The sequence below is a fragment of the Citrus sinensis genome, chromosome 4 (genome assembly GCF_022201045.2).
Source record: "Citrus sinensis cultivar Valencia sweet orange chromosome 4, DVS_A1.0, whole genome shotgun sequence".
Lineage (NCBI taxonomy): Eukaryota > Viridiplantae > Streptophyta > Magnoliopsida > Sapindales > Rutaceae > Citrus > Citrus sinensis.
The window spans coordinates 21,294,260-21,307,251 of NC_068559.1; positions in this window are offsets into that span (position 1 = coordinate 21,294,260).

A 12,992-nucleotide genomic window follows, 5' to 3' on the forward strand; every position below is an offset into this window, starting at 1 on the left:
CTAGAAGTACATTTTCCAATTCTACTTATATATTTAAACTATATTATAATAAGTTTAGAATCTCATAAACCTTATAATATATTTGTAGATTGTAACTAATTAATTGGTATTTGGTTTACCAAATTAATTACGAACGGTCAATAACGGTTTGGAAATATCATAAATATCAATTTAAAAATAGTTTATTTAATCAAAGGGTAAGACTATTTGAACCCACTAATTTATTTTCTACATCATCTTTTTTAATTAAGAGTTTTATTATAGAAATAATTTTAAAAAAAATTACTTAATTAACCTTTCAATTAAGAGTTTTAGAATCTCATAATTTTTAAAATTAGTTTATTTAATCAAAGGGTAAGACTATTTGAACCCACTAATTTATTCTCTACATCATCTTTTTTAATTAAGAGTTTTATTATATAAATATTTTTTAAAAAATTACTTAATTAACCTTTCTTCTTTTTCTCTTCTCAATTTCATAAATTCTCATCAATTCATTCAGATATATTATTTTATCAATAAATAATTGATATCACTAACTAAGAGACACAAAATCCATCATTTAAAAATAAATATCAACAAATTTTTATCAGTCATAAAAGTTAATGAATATAAAAATTAATTTTTACCGGACACAAAAGCAAATGAAAATCAAAAATAAAATTCTTATATACAGAAAGCATGAAATAGAGATTATGATATAATTAGAAATACCAAAAAATGAATTCAAAAGAAAAAGAAAATTAATTTTTTAATTTATAGAATATTAGAGTAGAGAGAGAATACACAATTATAAGATAGAGAGAAAGAGATTAGTGATGGTAACTTTAATATTTTTTAATTTTTAATTTTTAATAAAATAGGTGTAGAGAGGAATTTGATGGGTTAGCCCCACCCTTAATCAAATACCAAAGAAATATTTGTATGTTATGCTTTCTAGAATGTTTTTATTTTCGTTAAATTCGAGAAATATTTTTCAAAGAATGAATAAATACGAAAAAAAGGCAAAATAAATGTCCACCTCATCATCTCTAATTTTCAATTGCTGAAAATTATTTTGATTTTACACTGCTAGAAGGTAATAGCACTGTTTAATTATTCCAGCGCTTCAATATGGTAGATTTGTACAGTGCTGACACATGTTCATTAGCTCATCAAAGTTGCCAAATATAGTTTAGTCAAAACAAGGTGTTTGTCATAAATAACGAACTGTTCGATGAAATGCCAGAATGAAGAACCAGTTAGAGGTGAAGTTATAATTTGAATTCTAGAGCATATTTAGCACCACCAAAGGATAAGAATGAAAGCCCTTAAAGAATCCAGAAGCAGGTTTTGACGATCCAAGGCCAGACATCAAATGAAAAAATGGAGGATTGGACTGCGCAGTGAATAGATACTAGTTTGCTTTGATAATCTTTTAACAATTGCCATAGGTGAAGAAATGTTACAGCATGTAATCATAGCACAGGTGTATAAATAAGGGTGTGTATTCATCAATAAAAGTAAGCTGGTTTCATCAAAATCTTAGTTCATGGTTTTAATTAATGTTCCCTACGTAGCATCGTAACCTTAGGATTTCGGTCTTTTATTTTAACAACTATTATTTAATGAACAAATTTACACATATGGCTTGATAACGTCAACTGTGAAACTCGAATGATGCAAAAGTTGTATGCGCATAGGTATGTGTACAGCAAATACACAAACATATATTCAGAAAATATGACCAATATTTGATAACTTCATAAAATTATAGAAAGCTTGGAAAGTAATTGATCCTCAGATGAGTAAAGAGACTTTTTATTGTAGCTTTAACAGCCATAATAAAACTAATTAACATGCCTTCTCCTATCCCTTCCTCTAAAATATTAGGTAAAATCTAAATTTATTTTCTACATTTTAAAGTTAGTATTCATTTAATCCTTATACTTTTTTAAAATGCCTCATACCTACTATTAAATTATTGATACCCATGCCATTACTTTTTCTTCATTTTGACTTGTTTTTACAATATTACACTCTTACAATAATATTTTTTTTTCTTAGACATTAACAAAAAGAAAAAAAATTACCATTTTGATCCCAAAAAATAAAATTAGAAACAAAAAGAATATATATTATTAATGTTAATTTTTTAATGCCTAAAAAAATTGGTACATTTAATTTTTTTTAATAATGTTATTTTTCGGACATATATATCTTCCGCAAAAATTGATATATATTATTTTTATTTTTATTTTATTTTTGGGGTTAAATTGATAATTTAATTTTTTTTCTTTTTATTAATATCTTAAAAAATTATTGTAAGAGGATAATATTGTACAAGCAAGTGAAAATGAATAAAAAGTATCGTCAGGGGTGTCAATATTTAACAATAGATATGTTTTGAGGTACTTTTAAAAATAAAATAGGCACTAATATTAAAATATGGGGACTAAACGAACTTTTACCCCTATAATATCTAATTTGATCAATAAGTAAAGAAAATTTGTTAGATTAGGAAAAAGACAATGACATCCAGTATTTTCGCTAAAATAGTTATAAAGACCTCCCTATTTTTATAAAAGATCATACAAAACTTATTTTGAAACAAACTTTGGTTATCGAGTAATAATATCTTACTTATTTTAATAAATTGTTATTATATTATTCAAGCATATTGTAAAATAAAAATACCTCCACTTTAAAATAATCAGAAAAGGAAAACGTCATTCTCCCAATCTATATTAAAAAGCGTTTATCAATAACATCGTCATCCAACTATAATCCTCGTCTTATTGGCTTGCTTATACGCATGCCCTTACGACACTCAAATTTCAAATATCGATTATAAATTTGAGATCAAACTTCTTGCCACGAAAAAAAAATAAAAAATTGATATTCAAACTAAACCTTTTGCCAGAAAAAGAAAACGTCATCCAAAACATTTACTATTATTTTTTACGTATAAAAGGATTAAGTAAATGGTTTAATAATTCACTTATCACTAATTAGTTTTGAAAAGGGATCACAATCAGGGCGGATCTAGCATGTGACTAGTGGGGGCTCAAGCTCCCACTGGCCAAAAAAAATTTAAAATTAAAAAAGAAAAATATTTTAGTTTTTTAATTAGCTCCCATAAAATATTTATTGAAATAATCACTATAAATTATAAACCCCCATAAAATTTAAAATTTAAAATTTAACTTTTAAGAATTATAAAAACTTATATTTTAATTAAAAATAATGATAGCCCACCACTCAAAATATTTTCAATTCTCAAAATTAAGATTAATTCTTTCAGTTTCTATAATAATACTAGAGCAAACGTTTTCAGTAATGAAACTCATAAAAAATCATCTTTGGAATCATATGGGATAAATGATAGTTTGATTGTTTATATACGAAACAATAAATTTAATAATATTGATAATGAGTCTATTGTATAATATTTTTAAAATATAAAAATGTATAGAGAATAATTATAAATATATTAGTAAATATTTTATATATTCAAAATTTTAGTTTTTCATATTTTACTATTATCTAATTTAGCCCCCAATAAATTATTTTTCTACATCCGCCACTGATCACAATCTTCCCTTCACAGCTTAATAGTTAGGCAAGCTGAACGTATGCTTGCAAGTTATGCAGCAAGTGCCGTGCCTTGACCTTTTTCAAAGATTAGTAGGCTACTTGAAATAGAATTTTCTTTTTTAAAATAATAGCCGATCCAAATTAAATTTGTAATTTAATTTATAAGAACAATTTTCTATTAGACGTTTACTTTGCTTCAGGTGCTTACTTGTGTGCATAGGGCTTCTATACATGGAGACTGGAGTCCGAAGTTTTCCAAAGATAGTGGACTATTCGGCCATTGGATTTGATTGGATGATTTTTTTTTTTTCAATTTTTTTTTAACTTTGATTGGCTAAAATTAGTTACATATCTTAGTCAACACATTATAAAGGCCGCGCTAAAGTTATGGTCTCAGTGGTGGGGCACAAAGTTCATTTTCTTCTCCCGTGTCATAAGTTAAAAATGAAACCAAAATTCTTTGCATTTTTTTTTTCTCTTTTGCTGTCTCCCTCCTCCTCCTCTTCTTCTTCTTCTTTTTTTTTTTTTTGTTTTTCCTGAAACAATTTTCCCTCTTATCTCTTATATATTTATAGTATTTTGATTTTTATTAAATGGGTGGCGTAACCTTTAATTATGGGACAAATTAGCCTGCCTGATGTGGTGTAAATGTAAAATTTTAATTAAAAATCCAAAATTATCCTGCATCACCACCGACCCTTATTATTATTATTAGTATTAGTCAACCATCGCCAATGCATAGTTTATTAATCTCTGGACTTCCGGCCATTGATCATTATGTATCATCTCACGAATCCCCTTCGTGAGTTTTACAAAACTTATTCTTTTAGTGCTTCTCATAATATAATATTTTGGAAAGCCAGCTAAGAAATAAGGGAAATTTACAAAAATAGCCACAAATATTTTGTTATTTTCACAACTAATCCTCTTAACTTTTTTCTATCAACATTAGCCAAACACAAGCCTTTTTCCCCAAATTATCATTCTTTACAGACCAAAAGCAACAATCTTTCTCCCATATCGTCAAACCAAACGCAGCTTAATCATCAACCAACGTCGATGGCAAAAGACAACAGTAAAGGTGAAATCCGATCATAATCTATCCGAATCCAACACTAATCGGCATCACTTAGTGGTATGAGTTATTTTCTGAACTTGCTTAACTGAATCGTGGGTGAATCCGGCGACAGGCTGCCTGTCGCACCAAAAATTTCTGGCGACAGGCACCTGTCGCACCAAGCCTTAGAGATTCATTAAAATTGTATTAATTTGATCCGGATCCAATTAATTTTTTTTGATAATTTCAGGCTTAATGGATTCAGTTGTACTTGAATTGTGTTACGATGGTTGGTGGGAGACATTAGAGGATGACCGTATGGAGTATGTGAATGATAAAAATCGAGCTTTTTTGGTTGGGAAAAATTATCTGTTTGATCAGTTATTGGCAAGAGTATACGAGGTGTTACAAATAAACCCTAATGAATATAGTATTACAATGAAGACAACTTTGAGGTCTAGTAACACATTATATCGTATATGTGCACTGCCCATGGATATATTTGATGATGAAATGGTGAGGGTTGTGTTGCATATGGCATCCGACGTAGCCAATTTTGGATGCATTCCTATATTCGTGACCACATCACCTCGAGTTCCGAGCGAAGGTATTGAGCCACATGTCGATACAGAAACTTCGTTTAGAGCAAATATGTCTGGCCCCGATAATGATGAAGAGGTGTTGTCAAGGACAATATCGCTGCAGTAATATTACTCTCCAATCCACGACAATTATGACAACATTGATGATAACGACGTTACGTTAGAGGATGTTGGAGCAACGGTATTTCCAATAACGACGTCGTTGGAGCAACGGTATTCTCTGTATCACAACAATGATTTTCGGGACAATGATGATTTTCATCATGAGACAGAGGGGGATAATGTTTGTGCAGAACCTTCTAATAATACGAGGGGAACTCATTTCAATAATGATGGTGATGATGGAGGAGTCGGTCCTTCGAATGTTCCGTCGTTTCAGCACGACGATGAGTGTGAAGACAATACTCCTGTGAATAACAGAGGCAATAGACCTAGTCCTTCTATGGTTCGATCGAGAAGGCGAATTGACCCCCTTACAAGTCTTGCTCCAACTTTGCCTTCGAACATGGTTGCTCCAAGCTTTGTTAGCAGTTGTGATTCAGATGATATCAGTATGGGTAAGCTATTTGCTGAGAAGAATGAGTTTATATTACAACTACGCAAGGTTGCCTTTAGAGATAAGTTTGATTTCAAGATTGCACGGTCTACTACGACACGTTTCGAGGCTCACTATTGTTCAGAATCATGTAAATGGCGTATTCGAGCAACTAGATGTTCGAACGAGCAAAATGTTCCTTGGGTGGTGAAGAGAATTGACAATGTACACACTTGTCATAATGAGGTATTGGTTTATGGACGTCATCAAGTAAGGAGCCGGGTTGTCGGTCATATTATCGCAGAAAAATATATTCAAGACAAGAGGATTTATACTCCGAATGACATAAGAGCATATATGCAACAGGAATACGGTGTTCAGTTAACATACCAGCAGGCATATCGGGCAAGAGAAGTTGGTCTTGAAATAGTTCGAGGCAACCCTGCAGAGTCATACAACTTGCTCCCTAAATACTCTCACGTACTAACTACAGCTAATGAGGGTACAGTCACTCACCTCGAGCAGGATGGAGATGGTAATTTCTTGTACTATTTTGTAGCACTCGGATCTTCCATCAAGGGTTTTATGCAGTACATTCGGCCTGCCATTGCTGTAGATGGTACTCATCTGAAGGGACTATATCGTGGAAGCATGTTCGTGGCAACATGTCTTGATGGTAACAATCAATTGTATCTGTTAGCCATTGGGATCATGGATTCAGAAAACAATGATGCTTGGGAATGGTTTATGATGAAGTTACACGGAGTGATTGGCGATAGACCTGAGTTGGTAATTATCTCTGATCGATGCACTGCCATAAGGAGAGCCGTTCTTAAAGTATTTCACAATGCAAGTCATGGCGTTTGTTTTTACCACGTCAAAGGTAACATTAAGTCTCAGTTTAGAATGTCCAAAGGTCTTTGGGATCAATTTGAGCCTGCCTTTATTAATGCAGCAAAAGCATATAGCCACGAGGAATTTAAGAGACAACTTGAAGGGTTGTGGATGATCCACTCGGGTGCGGCTGATTACCTAGAAAATAATGTTGGTACGTGTAATTAGGCAAGGTCTCAGTTTGAAAGTAGGAGGTACAGCATACTTACCACCAACATCGCGGAAAGTGTTAATTCTTTCATGCGGGAACCTCGAAAATTTCCTGTTACTCATCTTGTTGATCACTTTAGAAAAACAATGCAGCAATGGTTTTATGATAGAAAAATTGTGGCTGAATCAATGACTACTCGGCTAACAACATGGGCGGATGAAATAGTCACTGAGAGGAGAACTAAATCTGAAAGAATGATAGTTCGGCCGGTGTCTCCGCATCAATTTCAAGTGGTAGGCGGTGGGCTTAAGGAAGGTTTGGTTGACTTGCAAAAGAGAACTTGCTCCTGCAGAGTGTTCCAGCTTGATTAGCTTGTGTGTGCTCATGCAATTGGGGCGTGTTTAACACACCGGGTGGATTTTATTAACCTTTGCTCGGACTTTTACACTACAGAATCGTTGGAAATGGCTTATGCACAACCAATAGAGCCAGTTGGTGATGTGGCTGATTGGGAAGTTCCAGATGAAATTCAGGAGATGCAAGTATACCCACCAGTTGAGGCACCACCACCTGGCCGTCGTAAAGAGCTTAGAATACCCTCGGCTGGCGAGGACGTTGACCGGCGGACTGTAAGATGCGGTCGGTGTCATGAACTAGGCCATAATCGTAAGAGATGTAAGAATCCCATTGCGTCGACTCGAAGTTAGTTGTATTTTGTGTGTTATGAGTTTGTTAAAACTATTATTGTTTTTGTGTTTCGTTGGTTAAAACTGTTACTGTTTTTTGTGTATTGTACACTTATATTTCATAAAACTTTATTTAAAGTTTAAAATGTGAGGCATTAAAATTATATAAACTTAAGTGTGCGAAGTAAAAAAAAATTCAAATTTCAACATTTAAATTACTACATAGGTTTACAATATAATATCGTCATTAAATATATCAACCGCAATCTTCTTTCTAAAGTACTCGACATGACTAGCGTTAAACTCCAATCTAAGCCCGAACATTAAATACATCGTAACCATCAATACAAAAACACCGCAATCGCCAGTTCCGGGCTCTTGTTGTGGCGCGCTGTTAACTGCGATAACTTTCCACGGGTTTTCACTCCGCAACTCCGGTCGGATATTGTAGAAGCCAACATATTCCAACCATCGAGGGAATATAACTTCAAGTGGCTTGAATTTCAACTTGTACCTTTTGTCGTCGCGATTTGAGAGTAATGAGTCATAAATCCAGACTTTATTTTTCCGAAAGTCAACTCGTGCTAGTACCCAATGCGCGCCGTCGAAGTTAACAGGGATGAGTAACTGCATATAACAATTGAAAAACATGTTCGTTATGTATGAAATTAAAATACAACAAAGAAATAGTAACAACTTGAATATTTTCATTATATAGCATGTGAAATGTAATAAAATACATACCATATCGACATCTGTCATTGATTTAGACATTGTGTGCTGTCGCCCACAAAGATAACTATTCAAGCGGTCGTCGAATACCATTGAATCAACTGCACAATTCCCGTTATTCCATAACTGATTCAAGAACACCTAATACATAGATAACCAAGAAATGCATAAATTAATAAAACTTAAATTTTTATAATTTAATAAAATTTATAAGTTTTGTCGGCACGTTACCCAAAAAAATGTGTCAGTATGTGTGACACGTTGGAGTAAGGCATTTGGATACTGCCGTTGTTTCTCGCTAATCAAGCGGAGATACTCGTGAATATGCTGTAGAGAAACAGAAATATTACGAGTTTTTTAAAAAAAATTTATACACAAATCCACAACAGTATACACCACGAGGAAATTATAAATACCTCATCGCCTAACCATCCCATCGAAGTTATCCCCAAAATTATTTGAAAGAATGACCGCGGGTGCTGGACTCTCCGGCGGACTCTGCTATCACCAGTGAACCATCGATCAAACTCAGCAAATAGACTAGAGTCCTCCAATCCTCTCAGTGGATTTACATCCACACTCGTACTCATGTCAATCGCATGCTCCATGATTTGGGGTCGAGGTAAAGGCCGGACGTTCTGTCCTCGCCTGACCGGAGGAATCATGTAAGGACTGTTATAAACATACGACGGTATGTACGCGCGGCCGAACTTACTAACGCCCAGACGCACCTCTGTGAACACCTGCACGCTCTCCCCACTTACATCCCCGTAGAAACTATACAATGACGTGGGCGTAGACAAATTTTCATTGCCCACATCAGTATACACTCCAACGTCATCCGGGGCCTATACATTCGCCAAAAAGAACATATTAAATAACTATCAAATTAAAAGTTAAACGAACATTATTATTAAATTTAAATTAGCTTACCGCATACGAGCGTACAGTGGGATAATCCTTATTTGGACGTTTAGAAAATGTGTCGATGAAGCCAACAACGGTTTCTTTAAAATCTTTTAATTTTGACTTTATTTCATACACGTTATGATCAATCTTATCCAGCCGTTGTCGTACGTAATCATTAAACTGCTTTGTCCTCGACTATTACAAAAGAAAAAAATAAAACTTTAGAATAACAATAAAAAAATAATAATTTATAAAAAAAATATCGTATATTATTTCTAACCTCGGAATCCCGTGCGTCATCAGAGTTTTCTGTTTGCTGCTGGTGGTCATCAACAGCCACCTCATCCTCAAAAGTGTCATGCCCCACCTCATCCTCAAAAGTGTCATGCCCCACCTCGTCTGATTGCCTTGTAACCGACGGCATCGCGTTGATTGAGGGTTGGTGCTGTATAAAGTATCATTTAAAATTAGTAAATGAAAAGTCAAAAATTTCGATTAACAAATTTTTAGTGCTTAGAGTATACCAACCTTATGAACCCAGTCTGGAATGCTTGGCAAGTAATCCTTCACAGAGAGCCAATAATATATGCTACTCTCCTTTGAATTTGGCTCAAGAGTTTGTAAAACGTCCCCCTTCCATAAATTCAATTTAAAATTTTAAGTAAGTATACATAACTTAAATTTAGTAAAGTTAAAAAAATAAGTAATACATATTACTTACAAGACGAGATTCGTCGTTGAAGAACGAATAAACCTCCGCAAAGTTGATTCTCGAAGACGCCATGGGCTTCCATTGAAGAATGCGGGGAATCTTATTCTTTGTTTTGACGACCCATGTTGATGGCAACCCTCCGATTGCTTCGTAAATCCAAGCCTACAACAACCAAAGTGAAAAATCAAATAAAACAACTATCAAATATTTAATACTATAAAACTTATTAATAAACAAAAAAAAATAGCACCTGAACCCCAGACGTAAAGCCGTAAAGATTGTATTTTTCAATATTATGATCTGGATTTTTCAACCGAGTCTTCTTAAATTTCTCGTCTTTCTCGAACAGTGCATTGTCAAGACTCTCGTAAATCATTTCCCACGACAATAGATCCCATGGACGCTTTCGGAAGTACTGTATATCATCAACTTGGTCAAGCCAATCGAAATTAATTTGACAGTGATTTTTTCTTGCATTTAGTACTCTGTCCGCAAAATAAAACAGCGCAATCTTTAATGCGTCTATATCGTCAATTTCCTCGAATTTTATCTCCTTAAATACTGCATCGAATTGCTTCACATTAATCTTACGATGCACACCACCAAAATACGTATTCCGTAGCCTCTGCTCCATTTCATCATTTTTTTTATTGGTATCAACACCAAATGAAAGTCCAGTAACCAAGCACCATTCGACAATTGACAAGCGAATCAAATGCTTACCAATTTGAAACCATAACTGATCCTCACGGCTATCTTATTCATGGGCCACTTGCCACAGTAGAAGATTGTGCAAAATTACCCCACTAAATGGAAAACTTCGACACTCCAAGAAATGCCCAAATATATCCTTTTTGAACATACGCAACTGCCGGTTTGTTAATTTTTCCTCGATGGCTTTAACGACCGAAGATAACATACACATGCTCGAAATTCGACTAGGAAAGTGATCATCATAATGAAAATACATCTTGCCTACTTCAATATCCGGTGATTCTGATTTCGCCATGTATCTGTAATATTTATAAAATTATTACATTACGTTTACAAAAAAAAAAATTAACTCGTTACAAAAAAAAAATCTAATTTTTGGTGCGACGGGCAAGCCTGTCGCACCAAAACTGGTGCGACAGGTGCGCGCCTGTCGCACCAGATCTGGTGTGATAGCGCTTGTTGTCGCACCAGATTTGGTGCGACAGCAAGTCTCTCGCACCAGATTGGTGTGAGAGGCTTGCGCTGTCGCATCAGATTTGGTGCAACAGCGTGCCGCGCATGGGCGCGCGCGCGTGCCCTGCCCCCCTCCCTCCCCACCTGCAAAAATTAAGCACAATCACTCCAAAATCGAAAACAATACTCCCAAACACCACCAACCACCACAAACATCATCACCACCACTATTAATCTCAAGCTATAACTATTATTATTCTAAAATCTCATTTTAAATTAATGAAAATAAGAAAAATGACTAACCTAGGTTTTGTTGAAGGTTGTAGATCGGATGCCGGTGAGAGATGGAGCCGCCGCCGACGAGGGATGATGTCGCCGCCGATGATGGGAGTTGGATCGATTTGGGAGAGATGAGTGAAAGGGAGTGTTGGGGAAGAGATGAGGGAGGGGTATTTTGGTCTTAAATGTTGTTTTATGGCTAATGTTGATAGAAATATTTTTGGGGGGTTAAGATGAAAAAAAGGGAAATTTTTTTGGTTATTACTGTAAATTTTCCAAGAAATAATGCACTAAGATTTGCATTGTGCTCCAATAACCCTATTTTTATTCTTTATTATTATTTATTGGATCCTGTTAGATTAGATGATGATGTAACTTATATCAAACTTCAAAGTTATTATAAGAAATTCAAAAATAATCTGATTGATTCTATTTATTGAATCATAGGTTACAATTTGAATTTCTGAGTTGACTTAATTTTTATGATAATGTAACTTAACAACACTCCCCTCTGTCTTCGCCATTTTCTTCCCTCTCTCAACAGTACCACTGCCGACGACAACACGGTCATCGCCCAAGTTATTATTTCATGACCTCTCTCTCACTCACGCACTCATACATAGTTTCCCATGTACTATGAAAGAAAGACACATAAAACATTAGATTATCATTTTCTACTTGTGCAAATTGACATCACTGACCAAATGAATATGCTAACTCAGCGGGCTTTCTTCCAAAACAAAATCAAAGCAGAATTTTTATTCATAAAAGCTTCAGCCCTTTTCCGTTTAATGTATATAATATAAACAAAGGTACTCTATTCTCAAAACATCGAGTCAATAAAAAAACTAATAACTTTTTTCCCCCTAGTGAAACAGTTGTTATCTCCTCCAGTAACATTTTGTTCATTCATTTGGAAGAGCAGATAAGCAAGATCATAAAAGAAACACAAAACCCACAAAAACAGAAACTTTTCACGCATTAATACAGAACAATGAAAAATCTACCAAAAATAATAAGGAGAGTGTAAACAGAGGAAGAAGAGAGGTAGGGAGTTGCCCTGAAGAGAAGGGGGAGATTTGGGTAACCGGAGCAAGAAGCTTAGAAGAAAAGGGCAGCTTTTTGTTTATAAGTAAAGTCGCGATATTTTGGCTGCCACATATATTATTATTCCCACATGCTGCCATAGCTTTTTGCTTTATTTATATTTTCTTAGTGAGGTAGAAATTTTTTATTAATTTTTGTCTCGAAATGCGTGTGATAGTGGGGGCAAAAACGGCAGCACAAGCTGCCGTTTCTCTCGCCCTTCTCTCCCAATTCTAGCCACTAAGCACTTTCCATTGTTAAGTATGGTGCAAATAGGCTAGCCGCCATTTATTATTGTGTATAGGAAAACAACATTGATGTTTGTCCCGGGTCAAACCCCGAAAGAACTCTAAAACGACGCCGTTTCATTTGTTATTTTTTTGTTTTTGTTTTCATTCTCGGTAAAACGACGTTGTTTTTGAAAAGGCAAAATTCTTACGCCTAAGGCAAAAGCAATGTCAGAACCCATCTACTTTTTCTTTCTCTTCATTTCACCACATTAGAATTTTAAGTACAATTCTTACATAGTTTACTTCTCCCAAACCCAGTTGCCAACACAAACAAATTGCTTGCTTCACTTCAAAAAATTCGCTTCTGTTGATGCGG